At 41.4% G+C, this 23,141-nt stretch overlaps 1 protein-coding gene across 6 annotated transcripts in view; it reads right to left on the reverse strand.

The window, feature by feature from the left end:
- Nucleotides 1-23,141, reverse strand: part of WDFY2 (WD repeat and FYVE domain containing 2) — a 182,206-nt gene that overhangs the window by 132,048 nt on the left and 27,017 nt on the right. The window contains exon 1 of one of the 6 annotated variants that reach the window (XM_082700540.1): nucleotides 11,979-12,086. The exons of the other annotated variants lie outside the window; for them this stretch is intronic. The gene's annotated coding sequence lies outside the window, so the exon portion shown is untranslated. Of the gene's footprint in view, nucleotides 1-11,978; nucleotides 12,087-23,141 lie in introns of those variants that run through there. 6 annotated transcript variants of the gene reach the window in all.

Here is a 23,141-nt window from a genome sequence, read left to right on the forward strand (position 1 = left end):
AATAAATAAATAAATAACGCCTTAAAAAAAAAAAAAAAAAAAAAAAAAAGAAAGAAAAAGAAAAAATAGTTCTTTTTTTTTTTTTTTAAGATTTTTTCTTTATTTATCTGACAGAGATCACAAGTAGGCAGAGAGGCATGCAGAGAGAGAGGAGGAAGCAGGCTCCCTGCAGAGCAGAAAGCCCGATGTGGGGCTCGATCCCAAGACCCTGGGATCATGACCTGAGCCGAAGGCAGAGGCTTAACCCACTGAGCCACCCAGGTGCCCCAAGAAAAAATAGTTCTTGAATAATAGTTTCAGAAGCTTAAATATGTGCATCGTCAGAATTCTGAAAGAGAAAATGAAACAGGAAAGAAATAATGATTGTGTAAAGGAGAAATAATAATCAAGTAAATAATGGGGAAGAAAAACAAACTTAAAAATGACTTTTTCAGACTGAAATTATTCATTCAGAGCTTGGCAGAATTCATCATAAAGGATCCACACATCCCAAAATTTCTGAATGTTGGGAGAAAAATAGACATCTGAACCTCCACCAAGATTAACAACAGCAATAAAAAGGAACATGAATGAAAAGGTCACCGGGCTTCTCATCTGCCATACTAACTACTAAAAAGCAGTGGAGTAAGATTTACAGGATTCTGAAGGGAAAAGACTGTGGCCTAAGAAATCTAAATTTAGCTAAATTATTGGTACGATATTGATATTACAAAGCAGAAAAAAATATGTAAGAGTACATAAAAAATGTAAGAAATAAAATACACAATACATAAGAAAAATATACTTTCCATATACCCTTTCTGGAAAAAAAAAAGTTTCTTGTCTTTTGTTTTGGGAAGTGGGGGGAAAGAGAGGCAGGCAGAGGAAGAGAGAGAGAATCCCAAGCAGGCTTCCAGCTGAATACAGAATCCAACTTGGGACTCGATCTCACAACCCTGAGATTATGACCTGAACCAAAGTCAAAGAGTCAGACACTCAAATGACTGAGCCACCCAGGCAGTCTTGGAAAGAAAATTCTTCAGGAAGGGAGAACATGCAAGCAAATGAAAAAATAAACTAGAATAAACAACTCAAGAAAGTAGAAGATCTGCAGAAATAGACATATCGAGGGGCACCTGGACGGTTTAGTCAGGTAAGTGGCCAATTCTTGATTTCAGATCAGGTCAGGATTTCAGGATCCTAGGATCAAGACCCACACAGGGCTCTGTCCCTGGTGGGGAATTTGGTTCAGGATTTCTCTCCTTCTCTCTTTGCCCCTCTCACCACTTGTGCACTCTCTTTCTCTCTCAAATAAATCTTAAAAAGAAAAAAAGTGTAGGCATATAGGAGTATGAAAGAAATCACAGTGAATAGTAAAACTAACAAAATAATGCTAATGGTGTTGAAATGAGAGAAATATTCAGCAATGATGCTTAAAGGAGCAATATATTAAAATAAAATGTATGAACAAACATTTCTAAGCATTTCAACAAAATTTAGGCAGTAAGAGGAAGGAAGGAAACAACATGCTGAAACACATTTATGGGAACTCCACAGATTCTGTTCCAATGTTAAAGAAGTTCATATTTTAAATATACTCACAATCAGAACAAAATTGGACATGTAACTCCCAAGTCACAAATAGACTGTTCTTCTACTTTAAAAGAGAAAAAAATGACAAAATAAAGCAAAACAAAACTTAGAAAAAGGTAAATAATCAGAAAGGATAATAATTTTGAAAACCTAACACAAGATGCCAGGGTAAGATCAAACAGAAGAATATTCACAAACTGGGTAAAAGAGCAAAATAACACTCGCCCGGGTGGTCGTTAAATGAGGTGATGTTTGCAAAAAGTACAAGGCATATAGTAGTTGCTCCAAAAAGTGTATATAAAGAAAGAAAGAACATTGCAGGCACTGTGGTGAACCAAACACTTAAAAAAAGAAGAACAAAGAAGAGGAAACGCTACCAGTTTAAAACACCAAAAACTCATTAAAATTAAAAAAAAAAAAGTTCTTAAAGTCTTATGACGAGTTGACAAGAAAATAAAGGAAATCCTGAAGTCAAAACCCTTAAAAAACATATATCTTTGACCCAAAAATTCCACTTGCAGAAATTTATTCTACATTCACATGTTACAAAAGTAAGAAATCAAGGGGGACCTTTCCCCTTCAAAGCTCAGTTGAGGGGGCGCCTGGGTGGCTCAGTGGGTTAAGCCGCTGCCTTCGGCTCAGGTCATGATCCCGGGGTCCTGGGATCGAGCCCCACATCGGGCTCTCTGCTCAGCCGCGAGCCTGCTTCCTCCTCTCTCTCTGCCTGCCTCTCTGCCTGCTTGTGATCTCTCTCTGTCAAATAAATAAATAAAATCTTTAAAAAAAAAAAAAAAAGCTCAGTTGAGGGGCACCTGGGTGGTTCAGTGGGTTAAGCCTCTGCCTTCAGCTCAGCTCATGATCCCCGGGTCCTCCGATCGAGCCCCACATCGGGCTCTGCTCAGTGGGGAGCCTGCTTCCCCCTCTCTCTCTGCCTACTTGTAATCTCTGTCAAATAAATATATACAATCCTTAAAAAACAAAAAACAAAACAAAACAAAAAAACAAAGCTCAGCTGAAAGAGCACACTACTCTCAATCTCAGGGTTGTGAGTTCAAGCCCCACCTTGCATGTAGAGATTAATTAAAAAAAAAAAAAAAAGCAGCAATTGTATGTGATATGAGAAGAGAAAGGCCACGTACAGCCCACTATGGATGACAGGCTCTATATGGATTGTGTGACAAAGTAAGGAATCATAAGTGGAAAGAATGAATAAATTCAAGGCAGTTTTCTCAGTTTAGGATGATGTGAGTTGCATATGACAGAATTCCAACCACAGTGATTTAAACAAAAAGGCCAGAAGGCAGGCAGTTCCAGGCTGACTCAATGGGTCCCATGTATCTTTCATGGCTGAGGCTCCATTTTTCCACCCAATCACTTCCGTCAGTATGCTGGGGACATCATGTTAAGCAAATACAAGGTTTATATGATTATATACATATACATAAAACTATGCTAAAATTGGAGGGAAAAAAGCTTAAAGAAATCTGTTACTGGTTTCTCCAACATGGTAGATCAGGGGTGGTTTCTTACCTCCTGCTTCCTATACTTTTTTGGACTTTCTGTATTTTTTTATAAGAATGTAAATACTGTATAAACTGAAAAAAGAAAAAAGTACATATTTTAAAAAAACTAAAAGAGAAGTGACACTTAAGAAAGAGGTTTGATGACCTCTCAGCCATAATGACACACGGACTTTTCTTCTTGTTTTCCAATTAGACATCTTTCAAATTGATTTGTCACTTGTAGGAGTTTTCTAATTCTCCACCACATGCATAATAGTTTTATACAAAAATTAAGTTCATGATGCTGTTCATGATTATCCCCTAGGCAGGGTGTAACACTTTCTAGAACAGTTCCCTTTCATGTGCCTTCATTTCATGATTACTGATTACAGCCTTCAGAGATTAAATATAAGAAAATTAAAATAGATAAACAGAGCATGATGCAAGAAAGAACTTGAACTTTAATCACTCAAGAGCCTTTCCTAAAATCACATTAAATCAGGAAATCGAAATCCATTTTTCTCCAATAGCGAAATTCTCTTTTCATGTGCCATGTTCCATAAAGATAATATTAAGACAAATTCATGGTTATAATGCATCAATTTCCAAGGGACTCAAATTCTTTCAGATATTTAATTAACACCAGTAACCATCTGTGCCCTGAATCTACTGGAGACAAAAGGAATGTTTACAGACCAAAGCAGACCTGAAGAAATCTACGCTATCCTTTCCTTTCGGCGCTTCAGAGACTTCCTCCCGTTAACCTGCCCCACACTATGAGGTGGACGGAACGGTGTGAGGGACTTCCCACGGGTGGAGTTCGATCCATTAATCTCACAGGCATCCTTCAAGACCCCTTCTCCACAGCTTAAAACTGAAAATCTGAATCTCACGAGATCAGTTGTAAAACTGAAGGACACCTGAGAAATAACCTAGGCCAACTCCTCGTTTCACACACAAGGAGACTGAAGCGCACATTCTTCAACTGGGACGACCGGATCCCAGCTATACACAGCGATGCTCCGCTGTCTTCGGAAGACGTCTAAACCCTAAGAATTTGCCCTGCTTCTCAATCTTTACCTGTAATCCTATTTCACATGCTGGCCAGTCGAGCTCTGGAGCCCTTTTTAGATACTACCAACCCTCAAGGAAGAGAATTCTCGGTCAAACGAGGGGTGGGCGGCGTCTGCGGCGCATCACGTGCCCTATTCGCTCCTCCTCCCTCCCCTTCTCCGCCCACAAGGAACGGAAATGAAGCTCCGCCTTTATGGCTATTGCTGTTGTCTTTGCTACCGCGACAAGAGGCGCAAGAATCTGTAAACATCAAATTCACTAATTTGCAAACAAAAAATTCACTGAAATAAAAATTTCTGTTAGGCTTGTTTCATTTTGTTTGAGGCCCTGCCCATCATTCACATGAATTATGAAATACAATATATGCTTTAATATACAAAATTAAGTCAGCTATAACCGTCTATGATAGTAACTGTCAAAATTAATCGTTTGAGCCACTGGTGGAAAACAGGAAGGTGCTATTTAATGAGTCTTGCACGGCAGATGATGCTTCCTGTACTTGTGTGTGTGTTGGGATGATCCTTCTAAGACCTCTAGTGAATAGACATGAAAAACTACCCTACAGAGAAGTAAACTGAGGCATGTGGACTGATTCGAGCCTTGCACACAACAGGACGAAAAGCTGACGTCTGAACCAAACCAGTCTCACTCCAAACGCAATCTTCCCTCTACTGCACAAATGCTTCCACCGGTACTAACAGTAAGAAAAGATGTAGGTGCTAGAGCCAAAGATTTCCACCCTGAAGACAGACTTGGACCTCACACCCTCACCCATCTAAGAGTTGGAGATTTCAAGGTAAATTCTCAAGTATTAGCTCCCCTTCTGCATCCGTCCTCCCTCAGATCCTTACTGCAAGGTCACTGATGTGGCAGCAGCCCTGGTGGCGGCCTGGGGCCCTCCGCCTCCCCAACCATGGTTTCTATTCTACTTCACCACAAATTCTTCGCCGGACTTACTTATAACTACACGAACAGTGTATGACAATATTAAAACAATCCAACAGAAGTAACTCATTGGGATGTGAAGTATGAAATGCTACATCAGGTGAAAATTCCCTCCGCTGATATCAGTTTCCTTTTCAAAGTCCTGGCTCATCCCTGCCCTGTCAGCATTCCACCCGCTGCCAGGGCTGGCTGCACTCTGAGCTGGCTAATCTTGGCTGAATTCCACAGGATTTTAGTTGGCCTCAGTAATATTTTTGCTTAGCTCTCAAGTCCGGATATACTTATTCTATAAATGATTTCCATTTTTGTACTGAACTTCTGAAACCCTACAGATGGAGGAATATTTTAATTGACTCTTATTAAGAATAGGGACCAAACTATGATGGTGGTTCGCCACAGGCTTGGATGGAACAATTTTGCTTTGTATATTAAAATATCTATTTGTTTTTTAAAGAGATTATTACTTTTGACATAAACAAATACGTCTTTTTCTCTTCGTTACATAACTGAGGCTAAAAAACAGCTATGTTCGTTCCAGCTTTGAAACAAGATGAAACCCAAGAAACCTGAATTTTGTGGCTCAAACATTTACACAAACGAGTGCTAGACACATGTGCCCTTAACGGAGGAGGAAACCATCACACCAGTACAAGGAATGTTTGTGGCTACAGCGCTGTACCACTGTAATATACTTGACCAGAAGCCACTAAGTCAAGTTTGAATGATGGAAGTCTATATATATATATATACATATCCAGAACCTTACCACCTCTCACGACCTCTACCACCATAGTCCTTCCTGGTCAAAGCCACAACTTCCGCTGCAATGGGTAGGCTCCTAATTGGTCCTCCAGCTGCTGACCCCACTCCCCCTCCCCAAGCCCGCCCCTGGCTGATCGCATTAAAATAAGAGAAATCTTAGCACTCCTCTAATCAAAACTCTGCAGCAGCCCCTCCATTTTGCCAGAGGAAATGCCAACATCTTCACGCTGGCCTCCAGTACTTCCTTCTGTGACCATCCCCTTGATCTTGACTGCGAGCACTCTCCTCCCAGCCATAATGGTCTCCCTGGTGACCACTGGGGATATTCCTGCCATAGGGCCTCTACCCCCACTACTATCCATGCGGGAAAACCCCAAGGCTAGCCCCTCACCCTTCCGTTCTCAGTTCAAATATAGCCTTCTCAGGGAGGACTAAGCACTGTCAGTGAGTCAGTGAGGGCTGGCCATTCCTTTGCAAAATATGGAAACTTCATCTCCCCCCAACCCATACCTGCATTCTCAGTCCTTTTACCCTGCTCCCTGTTTTTGCCAGGCTGCTTATTCACCTTCTAACACACTCTTTACTTAGCTATTATGATTACTGTTTATTTCTCCCCACAGAATGTATGCTCCAGTGACAAGGATCTTCGTGTTGTTTACAATATGATCTCCTGCCTAGAATAGTACCTGAGACATAATCGGGAACTCCTCTCACATTTGCCAAACCCATAATGAATTAAAGTGAAACGAGCAGAGTGAAAGTGGCCTCATGCGGGCACATTGAGACCCAACACACAAGATGCCTGCCACTCGGAGTGATGAATGGAACCAGGAAAAGCAAACCAGGAGTCACAAAAGTACAAGAGAGACAGCTCACAGCCTAGTTCTGGGGAACCAAACTATAAATAATCACACAAGACCAGAGACACAGGGTTAGAGTGTCACCGATGAAATCTGAACTCCTGCTTTTAGCAAATTCATTCTATTGGAATCCAGCAGTCATCTGTCCACAACTAGCCCCAGAAAACATGTGCTTGGAAAAGCCTCTGATTCAATGAATCAAAGTGTACCATCCAGTGGTTTCCCCCAACCCAATCCTTTCTCTGATCTTTCATCCTTTATCACATTATCTCAAAACAGGGTTCAATCACTTCAAAGACAGCTCTTGAAAGGAGTATTGGGACAGGGGTAGCACAGCCATTTAATTGTGTCTCTTTAGTGTGGCCCTCTAGTTTAGAAGCTTGGGGGAAAGGATGAGATGGTTAAGAACTTACTTCAGTGGATAAAAACAGGATCCAACCCTTAAAAAAGAGCTATCTGTCATAACTGCCTGTTGTGGAAAGACAGAAACGACCACAAGATTGGGAGGACAGGAACCACAGAACATCCAGGATTTCTAGAGGGAATGGGGAAAAGCTGGAAATAGGGTAGTTTCCAAATGTTCACATGATACACATTCTTTCATGCTGACATCTGTCAAGAGGTTTGGTACTGTGTAAAACACACATGAAAATATATGGACAGGAAAATCACAGGGGACTAATAAAACTAGCTGAAGCTGATGAAGAGAGGCCAGGTCCAAAAAACCAGAGCGGTTTCCACAGACCTAGCCAAGAGGGTCCTTGGCTTCGCACAGGATAGAAATCAAATGGGAGCTGAAGAAAAGTGAGGGCAGTTTACTGAAGCCCTAGAGAGAGCAAATAAAGACAGAGCATCTGGGAGCCTCAAAAAGGAAAAGGAGCACATGCCTCATGTTTACTTAGGGTCTGGAATTTTTACTGAGGATGGTGGTCTGCGGCACGTGTCCTCTCAGGCATCCAGGAACTGGCTGAACAGGGAGGTGTGGTCAGGTGGCCTCCACAAGTCACTCACACCCTGGAGCCAGAGGTCTTGGCATCAAGGTGTCTCGAGTCAGCAGTCTTGAACCATGACAATCTCTCCCACACACTCCTTAGATGTTCTCTATTGGGCTGAAGACCCTTACATGAAGGCATGTGTAAGGGGGGATGGGGTGCAGGTCCCAGCAAGAAGAGAAGCAGGAAAAACAGCAAAGGGAAAACAAACAACAGCTTTTTCTTTCATGGGGTGCCTTCGGTTTCCCTATCTTACAGAGATTTTTAAAACCCCTGCTCTCTCGGGCAGTCCCAGGAGCTTGAATTAATTCACTCAATCCTGATAAAACATCCATGAATTAGGTGCTATGACCATGCCCATTTTAGAGATGAGGAAAGCAAGGCTTGGCGTTCTTTCATAGTCCCATCATTCTCCCCGCTCCTTCCCCTTCTCCCTTTCATCCTCCTACTAGAACACTAGCTGCAGTAGGTTTTCGGTTAATCCGTTTTGGCCAGTCTGCCCTGGCTTATGTCGGTTGCTCTGGCCTACACAGTGAAAGCACCCACTTTCACTTTTTTTTTAATTTTAGGAAAAAACACATAACATGAAATTTACCACCTTAACCAGGTTTTTTGTTGTTGTTTTAGGAGTTTGGGAGACTCCATGCCCAATTTAGGGCTTGAACTCATGACCCTGAGATCAAGAATCGCATGCTCTCCAGACTGAACCAGCCAGGTGCTCCCCCATCTTAACCGTCTTTAAATTTACTTTTATTTTTAGTTTTTTTTAAGTTTCATTTATGTATTTTGAGAGAGAGAGCGAGCAAGCAAAAGCAAGGGGTACAGCAGGCCTAGAGGGAGAAGCAGACCTCCCCTGCAACCAAGCAAGGAGCCCAGGACCTTGGCATCACGACCCGAGCAGAAGGCAGACGCTTAATGACTGAGCCATCCAGGCACCCCTTACCTTTACTTTTAAAGAGTCCCAGTGTAGACTATAAATTATCTGATCAGACTTCTCTACTGTAACTGTTTACTTCCCTGCCTCCATGAGCAGGCTGTGAGCTTTTGGAGAACAAAACTGGGTGTCCTGTGATGTTGTGCTCACAACCCAGCAGGGTGCCAGGCAGACAGTAAGTAAATGTTTAATAAGTGAACAAATGAATGAGTGTTATTCTAAAATCTCTCTTGGTTGACTTTCATTTTACAGAGGGAGTTCTGCCCTCTACCAGGTTCAGAATTTGAAACTTGTAAACTGTTGCTGAAGCATCTGAGACAGAGAATGTAACTAGAAAAAGAGCCGTGGTCTACAGCACGCTGTAAATATGTGTTGCTGCACAAAGAACAGTCATTTACCCACCAGTGGGCCGCCACAGGAGACACTGGCTGCAAAAAAACGTGCGTGGGCTTATAAATATTTGGACAGATTCACAAGACTGGAATAAAGAATAATAATAAAAACAAAGAAACTACCTAAAGAAGGGTCTCAAAACATAGAGAAGAAAGTCCTGGGCTCCAGTTAAACATTATTTTAAAATTGGGGCACCTGGGTGGCTCAGTTCTTAAGGGTCTGTCTTAGGCTCAGGTCATGATCCCAGGGTCCTGGGATCGAGCCCCACATAAGGGCTCCATGCTCAGCAGGAGGCCTGCTTCTCCTTCTCCCACTCCCCCTGCTTGTGTTACCTCTCTTGTTGAGTCTCTGTCAAATAAATAAAATCTTTAAAAAATTTTTTCAAATATTATCTTTAGGGATGCTAATATTGCAAAGCTCAGTGCCGTCAGCGTATGGCCTCCTGGAGTGAATCAGAACACAAATGTGCTCTGAGTTAATCCTTCACCTTTGTGAAGAGGAAAATAATAACCCCAATTTCAGTGCAATTTTACCAAACTAAAATGCCATATTTAATATGAAGCTAAACATCCCATCCTTCCCTCCCTCCCTTTCTCTCTCTGTCTCTCTCTCACACACACCTCCAATGTTCTACATTAAGTACAACGGAGCAAAAATATATAAACAAAATTAAGAAAAAAGGATGGAAGGAAGTGTGGTTTTTACTGATTTAAAAACAGAAAATCCCACCACCTCACTCACTGGGGCGGATCAATGTCCTACCCCTGAAGTTCTGTTTTGGTTTGGTTTTCCAGACTCCCCAGATTTTTGAGTCACTACGTGGCCACTCCAGAACCAATCTAATCCTCTCTGTATTTTTCCAGATGGCAACTGTCATCTGGGCCTGCGGAAACCCAAAAGGACCAATCTGGCCAGCCATCACACTGCGTACTTCAAAACTCCCTGAGAGCTAAGGCAGCTGCCACTTCATTATTTGTAACTCTGTTTAAGATACAAAGTCCAAAAGATATCTTCTATGCAAAATAGTCTTAATTGTTTTAAAGGCGGCTATTTCCCAGGTAAACAAAGTCCGTTAACTCTTCCGGATTTAGTGAAGAGTATCGCGGAGCTATTAGTGTTCTTGCACTGAACCTGTGTGGCCCTCAGTCTATCCAAGGTGTGTGTCTGCCAAATGCAAGAAGGGAGGAGGGAATGAGAGGAGACAGACCTGATTTTGCAGCAGGAATCCTATACCTTATCCAGAGAAAATAAATTTCTCTAAATCACTTTAACTTTAGTAAACACACTGAAGCCAACAGGACTAGATGACCACATTTTAGATGAAAGGGACATTCTAACCTAACAGGACAAGGCAAAGAGCACAGGGCCTGGCCCACAGGGAAGTGAGAAAAGAGGAGAGCCAGAGTCAGGAGAGGAAGTGGATGAGCTAAGTGTGTCCCAACCTCCCCTCTTGAAAGGTACGCTCACAGGGTGAAAGAAGAAAGAAGGCCTCCACCATGCTTCCCATTTAGGATTCTGGGAAAAGACTGCCTCGCTGGCCCCACCACACCAATTGGGTCCAGTAAGTCCCATGAGAGTCAACCATGTGCTACAGCAAAATCAGAGAAAACAATGGCTGGGATTGATCTTTTTACCTCCGTGGCCCTGGCTTTTGTTTTTCTTCCATGAGACCCAAAAAATCCTGCCTGAACAGGGTGAGACAGAAGTGAACTGATGCAGATGGGGTGCGGTGGGTGGAGGGTCATGGGAGTGCCTGGTAAGGGGAGAGGTGACGCCACTACAAAGCCAGCAGGGGACCAGATCACCAGGCCGAGAGCTGGCTGAAGGATATGGCAGAGGCCCAGAGGGGAAGCATGGCCACGAGAGCCAGGGTGAAGGGGAGCCTGCCAGGAGCACTACCAGGCATGACGGAGCATGACAAGCAAAACAGGAGCTCAACCAGCAAGAGTTTTCAGCAGCAAACTCCAGGGAGGGGCGACATCCCTCAGCCATCCCCAGGCCAGGCAACAGGCCAGAGCAGCTGCTTCCTGGCCGAGCCAAAAGGGATCGGAGGTTACCAGGTGGGTTTCCAGACCCCGTCCAGCCCCCCAACCCAGCAGCCCCGACCCCGACCCCGGCGCCATGTGAATGAGGACTATAGTGGAAAGGAAGTATAAAAATCAGAGCACTTTACATGTTGAAAATGGACCATTTACCTAAAAAAATTTGAATTGTTGCATCAGACTAATTTTACTAGATTACACTACATTTAAGCTGTTCCCCCTAACCACTTGCCCAGTGGGAAGGGGCTTGTAAGGAGGATCAGCCCAAATGATTCAAAAATAAGGAGTTCTTCTCTCTGCCTTTAAGTCCCATAAGTAACCAGTTTCTTCTCACCCTTAGTTCTGACTGCCCACAGCATGAGACAGAGTGAGGAAAATAGTCCCCCGTCCTATGTAATGGCCCTCACGGTCCCATTATTTAATTGTGGAAGGGCCAGGGAGAGAACCTCCACTCAACACCTTCCGGAGTTCCTCTTTATTTGCCTGCTGGGAAAGGTGGAAGAAGAACATCTTGTGAGGAACGACCCAACAGACAGAGCTGAGAGAGAAAGGAAAGGCCAAGAAAGAAAGTGAGGCACCATTTCTTTTTTCCAACATTGCGCTCTGCAGCTCACCCTTACGGTACTTTTTTTTTTTTTTTTTAAGATTTTATTTATTTATTTATTTATTTGACGAACAGAGATTACAAGTAGGCATAGAGGCAGGCAGAGAGAGAGAGAGGAGGAAGCAGCCTCCCTGCTAAGCAGAGAGCCCGATGTGGGGCTCGATCCCAGGACCCCGAGATCATGACCTAAGCTGAACGCAGTGGCTTTAACCCACTAAGCCACCCAGGCGCCCCCATTATGGTACATTTTTAAAGAGGCAAAAGGCATCCCATATTTTGTTCATTTCTCTAGCCTTACCAAAGGTGGACAAGCTCCCGCCATCTTGTGACAGCAGCCTGTGCTTACTCCTCTTCAACACACCCTCTCCCAGCACTCACAATGGCGACAGGCAGGGAGGAGGCACCCCAAGCCTTTATTGTTCACCTCTGGCAAGCCTCCCATCTTCTGCAACTGTGAAGTTCTGTGCTCAGGGAAATTCCAGCAACACTGTATGAGAACGGGGATTAGTCATGGGCTGACGCTGTACCCTAACAGTGAAGGTTTGAGGTAGGTCATGAGCGACAGCAACAGGTATGTTTACTTTATTCAAGGTAAACAGGCCGCAGACACTCTCCCACAGGAAACCCTTCAGACCTCTACTGATGACTTCAAGATCCATTCATTCTCTGTAAATCATGAACTTCTCCAGGGCAGAGACCAGATTCTACATCTGGACTGACTCCACCTATTCATTCATCCATCCACCTACATGGGCATTCACAAAACTAACTTCAGTGACACAGGCTGCCAAATCCCACGGTGATACAAGAACAAGCAGAACAAGCTACGGTCCCTGCCCTCAGGAAGCTCAGAAGCTGGTAGCAGAGCACCACACTGTCAACTCTTACTTTATTATAAATACCACAGAGCAAGAGACAAACCGCCCATTAGGCTACAGCAAACTTCTACTAATGAGGTAATGCGAAATAACACGGTGCTAGCACACAGTCAGCGCCCAAAAATATATTATCTTTCCTATGCTCTCTTTACAGATACTCTTAAGGCAGTGCTGCCAAAATGTGGCACCAAACCCAGGGGCCTCAGGGTCACAAGGCAAAATACTGCTGAACTTGTAGAGTGCTTCTCACTTGTGCTTCAGAGGCATCCCAAATTTTGGCATTAAAGTGTATTTCTACATCAGCTGAGGTGTGATTGCTCTCTTCATAAAGAGAGTTTGATTTCCACAGTCAGTCCAAGGCTGCTGAGTGAATAAATGGCAGGTGAAATTAACAGTAAATAGAAACATGGGTAGCTTCATCGTTTTTGAATCAAGCTTCTTTTAAGTATTACAAAGACTTAAGAGCTTTTTCTATTTAACAACTAGATAAGAAAAAAAAAACCAGTAAGCCAAACATACAAGCCTGGAAATTTAAGGCCTAGAAAGTTAGGCTACTTCTCAAATAAATCAGGCTATGGACATATTTCTTGAAATTTCTGGAGATTCAACCCACCATTTTTGCTAAGGTGGCAGGGGAGATTTTTTTTTCTACTCCACCCCACCCCACCCCCCGATCCTAGGAGAAAGGCCTGTCTTCCTCCATCCCAAGAAATCTAAGAACGTGAAACATTAGCTCATGCATGTGAAGACAGGGTGGAAAAGAGCTGAATCCTTCAGGGAAGAAAAAGAAAATGACTCAGGGAAGCAGGGGCAAAAGGTAGAAAGACCAAAGGGAGGAGAAACTCCACCATGCTCAGAAGAGGACAACTTCACACTACTCACACTATACTAAATGACAGGATATCACAATAGTAAAGAACTCTGTACTTGGACATCATGTGTACAGAAGACTGTCTAAAAAGATTTCCTGTTGATGGAATGTATCTTCCCTGTCAGACAAACCCAAACACAGCTAAAGAGTTACTGCTATAGGGATGCCTGGATGGCTCAGTCATTAAGCATCTGCCTTTGGCTCAGGTCATGATCCCAGGGTCCTGGGATTGAGCCCCTCATTGGGCTCCCTGCTTCTCCCTCTCCCTCTGCTGCTCACCCTACATGTGTTTTCTCACTCTCTCTGTCAAATAAATGAATAAAATCTTTTTAAATTTTTTTAAAAATAAAGCGTTACTGCTATAATATACATCCCTGAGGGGCACCTGGGTGGCTCAGTCACTTAAGCATCTGCCTTTGGCTCAGGTCATGATTTCAGGGTCCTGGGTTCGAGCTCAGCAGGGAGACTGCTTCTCCCTCTTCTACTGTCCCTCCCCCCTGTTCATGTTCTCCCACTCTTGCACCCTCTCTCTTGCAAATAAATAAAATCTTTAAAAAATAAAATAAGAGGCACCTGAGTGGCTCAGTCAGTAAAACGTTTGCCTTCGGCTTAGGTCATGATCCCAGGGTCCTGGGACTGAACCCCACATTAGGCTCCCTGCTCAGGAGGGAGCCTACTTCTCCCTCTCCCTCTGACCCTTTCCCTGGCTCATGCTCTCTCTCACTTTACACTCTCTCTCTCTCAAATAAATAAATCTTAAAATAATTTGTAAATAAAAATAAAAATAAAATAAATAAAATAGAATGCATCTCTGATAGCTACCCTAAGTAGAAATTTTTTTATTAAATTTTATTAAACAGATTAAGGCCTCACTAAGTTAGAATTTTATAAAAATACACCAAAAGCCCCACAGAAATTTCCTTTATAATAAACACTTTCTTTATAGATATAGTTAGAATCAGTAACTTAGGGGGAGGTGGTTTTCAAAATATTTAAGAAACATTTTCATAAAGTCTTACTTTAAAAGTATCTACATACAGACAAATCCCTTTAACTTCCACAGGTTTGATACAATGATACAAAATCAACAAATGGCCTGCTGATTCAATTAATATGCAAGACATTCCATACATATTTCTTAAGAAATTCACAAGCTGAGTATAAATTACCTGTAAAAAGGAAAGGCCCGGTAACACTATAACTATGTGCGAGGCACTGTTCTAGAAGCTCACCTCATAGCACCCCTCTGAAGGGCTGTGACAGCCATTAAGGTGCTCATAGTACTCGGATTCTCCTCCGTCTAGGCACATTAGAATGACACTTCCCGACCTCCTTAAATTCAGGAATGACCATGGGGCTTGCTTTAATTCATGAAGTGGAAGTGGAAGTGATGTGTGTCACTTCTGGGAAGAAGTCTTGAAAAGCCAGCAAAGGTTCTGCCAAGCCGGTTCCTCATCCTGGTGAGCAGTGATGCTCAAGCTGGTGGAGCCTCTCGGACCACCAGCTCTGTCACAAAAGCACACAGAAAACTCTCAATTGTCACAGACGAGGACTGACAAATAATTCTTTTTGACGTAAACCCCGAAGTTTGGAGGCTGTCTGTTATTATAATCTAGCCTACCCTGACTCATAGGAGGTAGCTGAAAAAACATTTTCTCCCAATTCTGTCATTTAGACTGTTAATCTAGATTGTTTTCTTCTTACACACCATTTCCTCCTCTACCACTCCCAGAAAGCAACCCATAAAAATCACTATCTGCATTTTGACATTTTTATGTCCCTTTAAAAAAAAAAAAATTCTGCTTTTAAAAGAGTTGTTAGCAACTTTTAAAAATGGCAATTCAGGGGCACCTGGGTGGCTCAGTGGGTTAAAGTCTCTGCCTTCGGCTCAGGTCATGGTCTCAGGGTCCTGGGATCAAGCCCCGCATCGGGCTCTCTGCTTGACAAGGAGCCTGCTTCCTCCCTCTCTCTCTGCCTGCCTCTCTGCCTAATTGTGATCTCTGTCAGTCCAAAATAAATAAATAAATAAAAAATAAAAATCTTTATAAAAAAAAAAAAAGGGCAATTCATTCTTACAAAATACACACACACACACGATTTGCCCCTACATAAGTTTCAAATAATATCTATGTATAAAAAGTGAAAAATCATCACTTTTCTTACCCCAATTCTTTTATGTGCATAAATAGATTCACTTTTTTAAGAAACAGAGATGTCACAAAAATAATCTACAAAATAATATGTATATTATTTGCCTACTTAATAGTCCACAGACAGCTTGCCAGTTAGTAATTACATTGTGTGGCTATAACATAATTTATTTTACCATGTCCCTACTGATGGACGTTTTGGCTCATCCCACATTTCTACTTCATTGCAATGCTACAATAAACACCCTTGTAAAATCATACTACTATTTCTGTAAAATTTATCCCAAGAAATGGACCTGCTCAAAGGGTATGAACATGTTGCATTTTGACAGGTACTGCCAAACTGCTCTCCAAAATGACTATATCAGGATGCCTGGCTGGCTCAGTTGACAGAGCATGCGACTCTTGATTTTAGGGTCGTGTTCAAGCCCCACATTGGGCATGGAGCCTACTTAAGAAAAAAAAAAAAAAAAGATGGTATCAATCCAACAGGACTACCAATAGTATATGAAAGTGCCTTCTCTCTTGATCTTACAAAACTGGTTATTATCAATTTTTAAAAATATCTGTCAAGTGGGAATTACAAAAAAATGGTGTTTTAGCACTTAATTTATATTGCTTTTATTATTTTTTTTCCAGCTTTTTTTGACTATCTGTATATTTTCTTCAGGGAAATGTGTGCCTGTCCATATTTTTTAATTAAGTTGTGTTTTTATTCCTTATTTATAGATGCTTTTTATCTATTACAAATATTAAGACTCTTAAATCTATGTCAGAAGTACTTTCCACAAGTCTTCATTTATGAATGCTGGGTTCCAACACACAGATTTTTTTAAATTAATATGTTTAAATTTGTCAAAATTTCTCATTATAATATCTGGGTTTCAAGATAAAGTCCTTTAAATTCATTCCCAGCTTAATAGGTTGACTGTAAGAACACTTCCACAAAGAATATAATTAATCCTGCTTTTTTGGCTCTTTAAATCCACGCTGAACTTACTTTATTCTTTAATATAAATGTGTATATGATATGTCTCTCTGAATGCTAAGGATTAAGTAAGATAATGCCTCCAAAGCAACCAACACTACACCCAGTATGCAGCTAGGTTTTCAGTAAATATGCCTTTATTAAAATTCCTCTGAGTCCCATTAGTTTAGAAACAGACACATAATTCTTTCCAAAATACTTTACATCAGAATTCCAATTGTGTTCAGGGCGAGGACACGTCCTGCCAAAACAAGCCCGTTCGTTTCCCAGCCTTGTGGACAACGAGGGGTGGCAGTAGGACACAGTTCTGGTTAATGAGATGTAAGCGGAAGTCACCGAACTGAGCTTCCAGGAAGCTCCTTGAAAGAGAACGGGAGCAGCTGGTATCTGCCTTTCGCCATCTGCCCTCCCTCTTCTTCCTGCCTGGAAGGCAGATGCAATGCTGGCTGGAGAGCAGCCATCTTGAGATTTCAAACTGACAAGATCACTAGAGTGGCTGAAGGGGTCGTTGATGGTTTTGACCAATCCTGGAATGCCCACCTCTTTATTTCTCATTACAAGAGGAAAATAACCCCTTTAACTAGTCTGTGACAGTAATTCTCTGTTTTCTGCCAACTGCAGCAGAATATAATATCTAAATGCCATGTCATGGTTCACCCAACATCTTCATACAGATTTTGAAGCATTCTTTCCATTTTCGTGGCTTGAGTTGGTCCTTTGAACATAAGTTATGCTGGTTTGAAGGGCAAGTTCTCCATTCACAGATACATTAATTTAAAGAGGAGAAATCAAATCATTAAGCATTTCAAGTAGAAATCCAAGTGCACCCTAAGGAGAAATCAGTAATCAGCAACATATGGTGTCACCTGTGCTAATCCTGGTGTTAAATCACCCTTATCAGGACACCACACAGCTCATTTTAGTTGTGAAGTAAAATCTTAGGAACAAAAGAGATCTTTAAGGGAAAAAAAATCATGGCATTGGAGGAATTCTTAGTAATTATACAAGACTGAATTTTTATTTTGCCATTAATCCCCAAAAATCTGGGCTCACTTTTAGTTTTAAATAAATTAAGAATTAAGAAGATATCCCAGTAGGTACCCAGAGAAAGCCCCACCATCTAGCTTCCCTAGATTAGGGAAGAAAAGAACAAGCTGAAGGCATTATTTAACAAATACTGCTTCAGAATTCTTACTGATACGGTTACCTACTTTGCTACCAGAGGAACAGTCACAAAATACTGGTCCTCTTTCAGTCCTCTCACTTAAGCTAGGCAGTCCTCTGAGCCTGAAGAAGCAGCCAAGGGCTGAGGGAAGACAGACTGTACACCCCACAGCAGTCCTCTCCTCCAGCACAGCAGTCTCTTCAACTGGGCAAAGAAGAGGTGGGGGCCAGACTGTAACTATCTCCAGGAGACTGGAGTCCTCCTTCCTGCACCCGCCTATCAGCCACCACTGGCTCCACCAAGAATACTGGTCTTGTAAAAAAAAAACTAACTTTCACCCAGCAAGTATCTTCTACATGGCACTGAATATTTTTAATTGAATTCCTCAACTGTAAATAAACTCCCTTACTCAAACTGAACACTGTCCTGATAGTCCTCTGTAATAAGAAGCAATGTACCACATACTACTGGTCACCGTCTCTTTACCTTCTATCCATAGTGGGGGAAGGGGGAAGGCAGATGAAACTAAAAGCAGATGGAATGCAGAGAGAAAGTCAACAAAGAATGGCAGTGCAAAGAACATCATGTATATGGTCAACCATAAGTTTTCCTATCAGCCAATGGTACAGCTTCTAAAGTAAGACATAGAGCCCCTTCTCCCATTCAATCCATAAATTGGTCAGTTGCCATTTTAATCTATTTATAAATAAACCATCCCACTTCTCAACACTTAACATAATTTTTCAAATATATGTCCACACACTTAGGCAGAGGTCAACGAACTTTTTGAAATATATTCACAAAACAATTTTATTTTATTTTTTTTTAAAGATTTTATTTATTTATTTGACAGAGAGAAATTACAAGTACACTGAGAGGCAGGCAGAGAGAGAGAGAGAAGGAAGCAGGCTCCCTGCTGAGCAGAGAGCCCGATGCGGGACTCGATCCCAGGACCCTGAGATCATGACCTGAGCCGAAGGCAGCGGCTTAACCCACTGAGCCACCCAGGCGCCCCTATTCACAAAACAATTTTAAAAATTGCTTTAGTTATAAAAGAACATCTCTTCAAGTTGTTAATTTGTAAATAAAGTTCTCATTTAGGCCAGCCAAGTTAAGAAAAGTAGGTAACCATATCAGTAAGAATTCTGAAGCAGTATTTGTTACAGGTAATTAATCACCAAATAATTAGGAACTGTCTAGAATGTATTCCAAACACAAATACCTAAGGGTCCCTCCCAAGTACGGAGGCAGGACTATTCATAGAGAGGCTACACTGGGGAACAGGAAGACCACCAGGGAAGGAATCAGAGTATGTGTTGTAATTCTCCTGGCTTCCATAGTGAGTTCACTGTCTAGTAATGGTCATTCCATGTAGAGCTCTGAGTCTGCACCTCGTTGCCGGTACAACGGCAGTAACTGTACCAATTATCAGTTAGCATGCCTTCAACTGGAATAAGAAAAACTTATTCTCTGGTAACAAGAAGTCAGCAGTGCGGCAGCTCCAGGGCTAACTAATTTGGTAGCTGGTTCTTTTTTTTTTTTTTTTTTTTAAGATTTTATTTATTTATTTGACAGAGGGAAATCACAAGTAGGCAGAGAGGCAGGCAGAGAGAGAGGAAGGGAAGCAGGCCCCCTGCTGAGCAGAGAGCCCGATGTAGGACTCGATCCCAGGACCCTGGAATCATGACCTGAGCCGAAGGCAGCGGCTTAACCCACTGAGCCACCCAGGCGTCCCTTGGTAGCTGGTTCTTTCCGTCTTTTTCTTCCACTCTAGTACGCTTTCAACTTACTGTTAGGACACCTTTCCCTTTAGTCACAAGACTGCCATAACAGCTCCCAGTGGTCAAATCCAGTCATGACCAAAAGCAGCAGAAAAATCGGGGATGTTTCTTTCCTGTGTGTCCCTTTCAAACAGGGAACAAACTTTTCCCACATGTACCCTTACCCTCAGCAGACTTCCCTTCTTAGATCACTAGCCGGAACAGGGTCGCATGCCCATTCCTAAACTAGTCCCTGGCAGAAGGAATGAGCTTACTGTGATAGGCTTAGACTATTCAGGATTTAGTCCTAAGTTACATGAGGTAGGGGTAGACACCTGAACAAAAAAACTGGGGTTCAGTGAGCCAGAAAGAATAAAGTAGACAACTAGGCGAATAACCAGCAGGGTCAGGAAGCCCTTACTCTTCATAGTACTGAGGAAGGACCAAATGATAGAGCATGAAAAAATCTGTAAAGTACAAAATGCCGTACAGATGTAAGAGATTATTATTTACTCAAGAAGCATGTTGTATATTAAGGAAATAATAGCTTCCCATAATCTTTGTGATGAAACAGATTCACTGAACAGGTTATTCTTTTTCAAAAAATCACAAAAGAGCAAACTATAATGACCATCATTCAAACCGTAAGGATAAATGTGAGGTTTTGAACTACAATGAATATATGCATTTTTCAAATATATGCAGATTGGTGATATGAAGCATCAGCAATAGGTTTTACAGCCAATATATTCTTCCAGCCTATAATTAACAAATATTTTCTGAGCATCTACTATGAGGTCCTATCCTAAGCACTGAGGATACTGTAGTGAACAATGCAAAATCCCTGCCATGTTGGTGCTTATAGAACCACACTTAACTGCGTAACTACTTTTGGAGAAAAGCATTCTTAATCACCAACATATGTTAAATTCAAGTTATCAGAATATGCAAAATTTTTAATTAACTATAATAACTTCAGCTTTTGTTTACATCTCCACACCACCCACAAATAAAACCATGAATCGGGGGGGGGGGGGGAATGGACAGGTGCTCACCAACAGAAGAAAGGATGTGTTAACCAGATTCTTCTTTGTTGCTTTTTTCCCTCAATTCTGGATGAATGCCCAAAAGCAAAGCCATGTTTCAGCTATCACTTCCGAAAATGAAAATGATACTTGCAAAGGGCAGAGCTAAAATAGCATCAATATCTATAGTCTAAAAACAATCAAACACACACAAGATATAATCTGAGAATCCTGAGAACAACCTACATGTTTTCCATGATTGCTGTCCACTAACAGTAGACAGTATACTCTGACAGACTGACATTATACTCTGTACTTTTTACATTACACATTATACTTCATATTTTTTGACGTTAAAAAGGAATCTTACAAGTAAATTCACACCAATCCTTACCAAGCAAGATAAATGATGTTACTGGATGCAAAAAGGCTAGTTGCCTTATTTTTTTATCTGCAAAATTAGAATTCAATGATACCAAGGAATCATACAAATTAGAAATGGGAATGAAACTGATGTACTTAAGCAAATATTCATCACCTGGGTTCTAATTAAAAGAATTTTCTCTAGTAATTTCATACAATAAATACATAATACTTACGCACATTTATTTGAGGGGGGAGAAACTCTGTATTTCCTAAACAAATGAGTATTTAGCAAAGCTTTTTTTTTTTTTTTAAGATTTCATTTATTTATTTGACAGAGATCATAAGTAGGCAGAGAGGCAGGCATAGAGAAAGGGAAGCAGGCTCCCTGCTGAACAGAGAGCCCCAAGCAGGGCTGATCCCAGGACCCTGGAATCATGAGCTGAGGGGAAGGCAGAGGCTTTAACCCACTGAGCCACCCAGGCACTCCTAGTAGAGCTTTTTAATGATTCACTTAGCTCCTTCAGAGATTCACTCAAAGCTGTATCAAATTTGCTCTTTTTACTGAGAAATATAAATGATTTCCTATATCTGTTTTCAAACAGAAGGCATTTTAAGTGCCTTACTTTGTGTTAACCAAGGTACCAATCCCACCCCCTCACCATTCCCATTATTGTGTGCAACACACAAAGTGGCAACCAAATGATATACTCATTACTCTTCCCTAAACTTTGCTTTTTTTTCTTACTTCCCAAATCCCTGAGACTCTGTATCCATATACAAATTACCAATGGAAAGAATTAAGAGAATTGGCTCTTTGGCCAAAGAAAGCCAAATATGGCCAGGGAAAGAAGGAGAAGCAAAACACCAAAGGTGACACAACTCTTAATCCAACTCAGAAGACATTCACAGCAATCACCTGCTTGAGGTGAGAGATACCCTTTCTACCCACGCATATCCATCCTCATGCATTCACCACCCCACCGAAGAAACTGGCCAAATCTTTCTTATAGCAGGAACTCATATTTGCCAATTTTAGTGCTACCCTCTGGGCTTGGTTGGGTAGAAGTCAAAAACGACAAGAATTCTATGTGCCTAGAATTCAGTTCCATCTTTGACTAATCAGCAGTGATCAGAAAGGACTCCTGTGGGGCACTGACAAGAGAACAGACTAACAACTAGACCTTCGGGGCTTGCTCTAACAACTTCCCTTAGAATCAATTCAGCTTTTAAAGATGAAGATTGGGCTGCCTAATACAACATATAATGAACGGATGCCTGTACTTTACACCTCAGCACACTGAGGCAATCTCTCTGAGAGATTTTTCAAGGTAACAGACAAATGTCTTTTCAAATACCACTTTTTCTTTTCATCACCTTTATGACATTCTTCTTAAAATATTTTCCTATGTTCTTAAACACTTTTTATGCCTTAATTATAGATATCCCAGGAGCTACAGTCTTACACACAGATTGATTTTTCTAACCCTAAATGTCCCAAACTCTTGGTTTTCAGTTCTTATATCCACCTCCTATAATTTTTCTAAGGTCAACTGTCAATGCTCAATTTATTATTAGGAATAACCTAATTAGCTCTTTTCACAGTCCTAATATTCGGAGGGCCAGATGATCAAGTTTATTAGTGTTCTGTCCAAACTAAGCAGTGGCAAATGAAAAGTCAGAATACTGTTTACCTCTTGCTGGCTGTAATCAGCACCGAGGTTCTTTGGAGGAGCCAACAGTATTAAATGTCTTGACATGGATTTCTTTTCAATACTGCAGTTAACTATCGATTTATGCTTTATGTTCTTTCTGAATATTTCATAAAAGAGAGTTAAAATTCTATAGGCAAAGAATTGAATGGGAAAATACAGCTTTCCCCTCTCACTCCAGCATGCATGCACACCAACATTCATTAAGGTAGTAATTCAATTGCTGAAATTATATTTGTAGATAATAGCCAATAGCATCTGCAGAAGCTGCTTCATTCAGCATTATTTGTGGCAGAGGAAAAGAAAAGAGAAATGGAAGCAAACAACATCCAAAAACACGTGAAAACAACCTAAATGTTCCCTAAAAGGGTATGTAAAATAAATTATGGTACTGAATGAAATCAATCACTCTATTCTGATAAGAAAATATCCAAGAATACATTTAATTAAATAAGCAAGCTTGCAACTACCCAAGAATACGTTTAATTAAATAATCAAGCAACATACAAAGGCCGGGTATGATCATATTTATACAAAATGAGAAAATGA

Source organism: Mustela nivalis, assembly GCF_964662115.1.
Source record: "Mustela nivalis genome assembly, chromosome: 15".
Lineage (NCBI taxonomy): Eukaryota > Metazoa > Chordata > Mammalia > Carnivora > Mustelidae > Mustela > Mustela nivalis.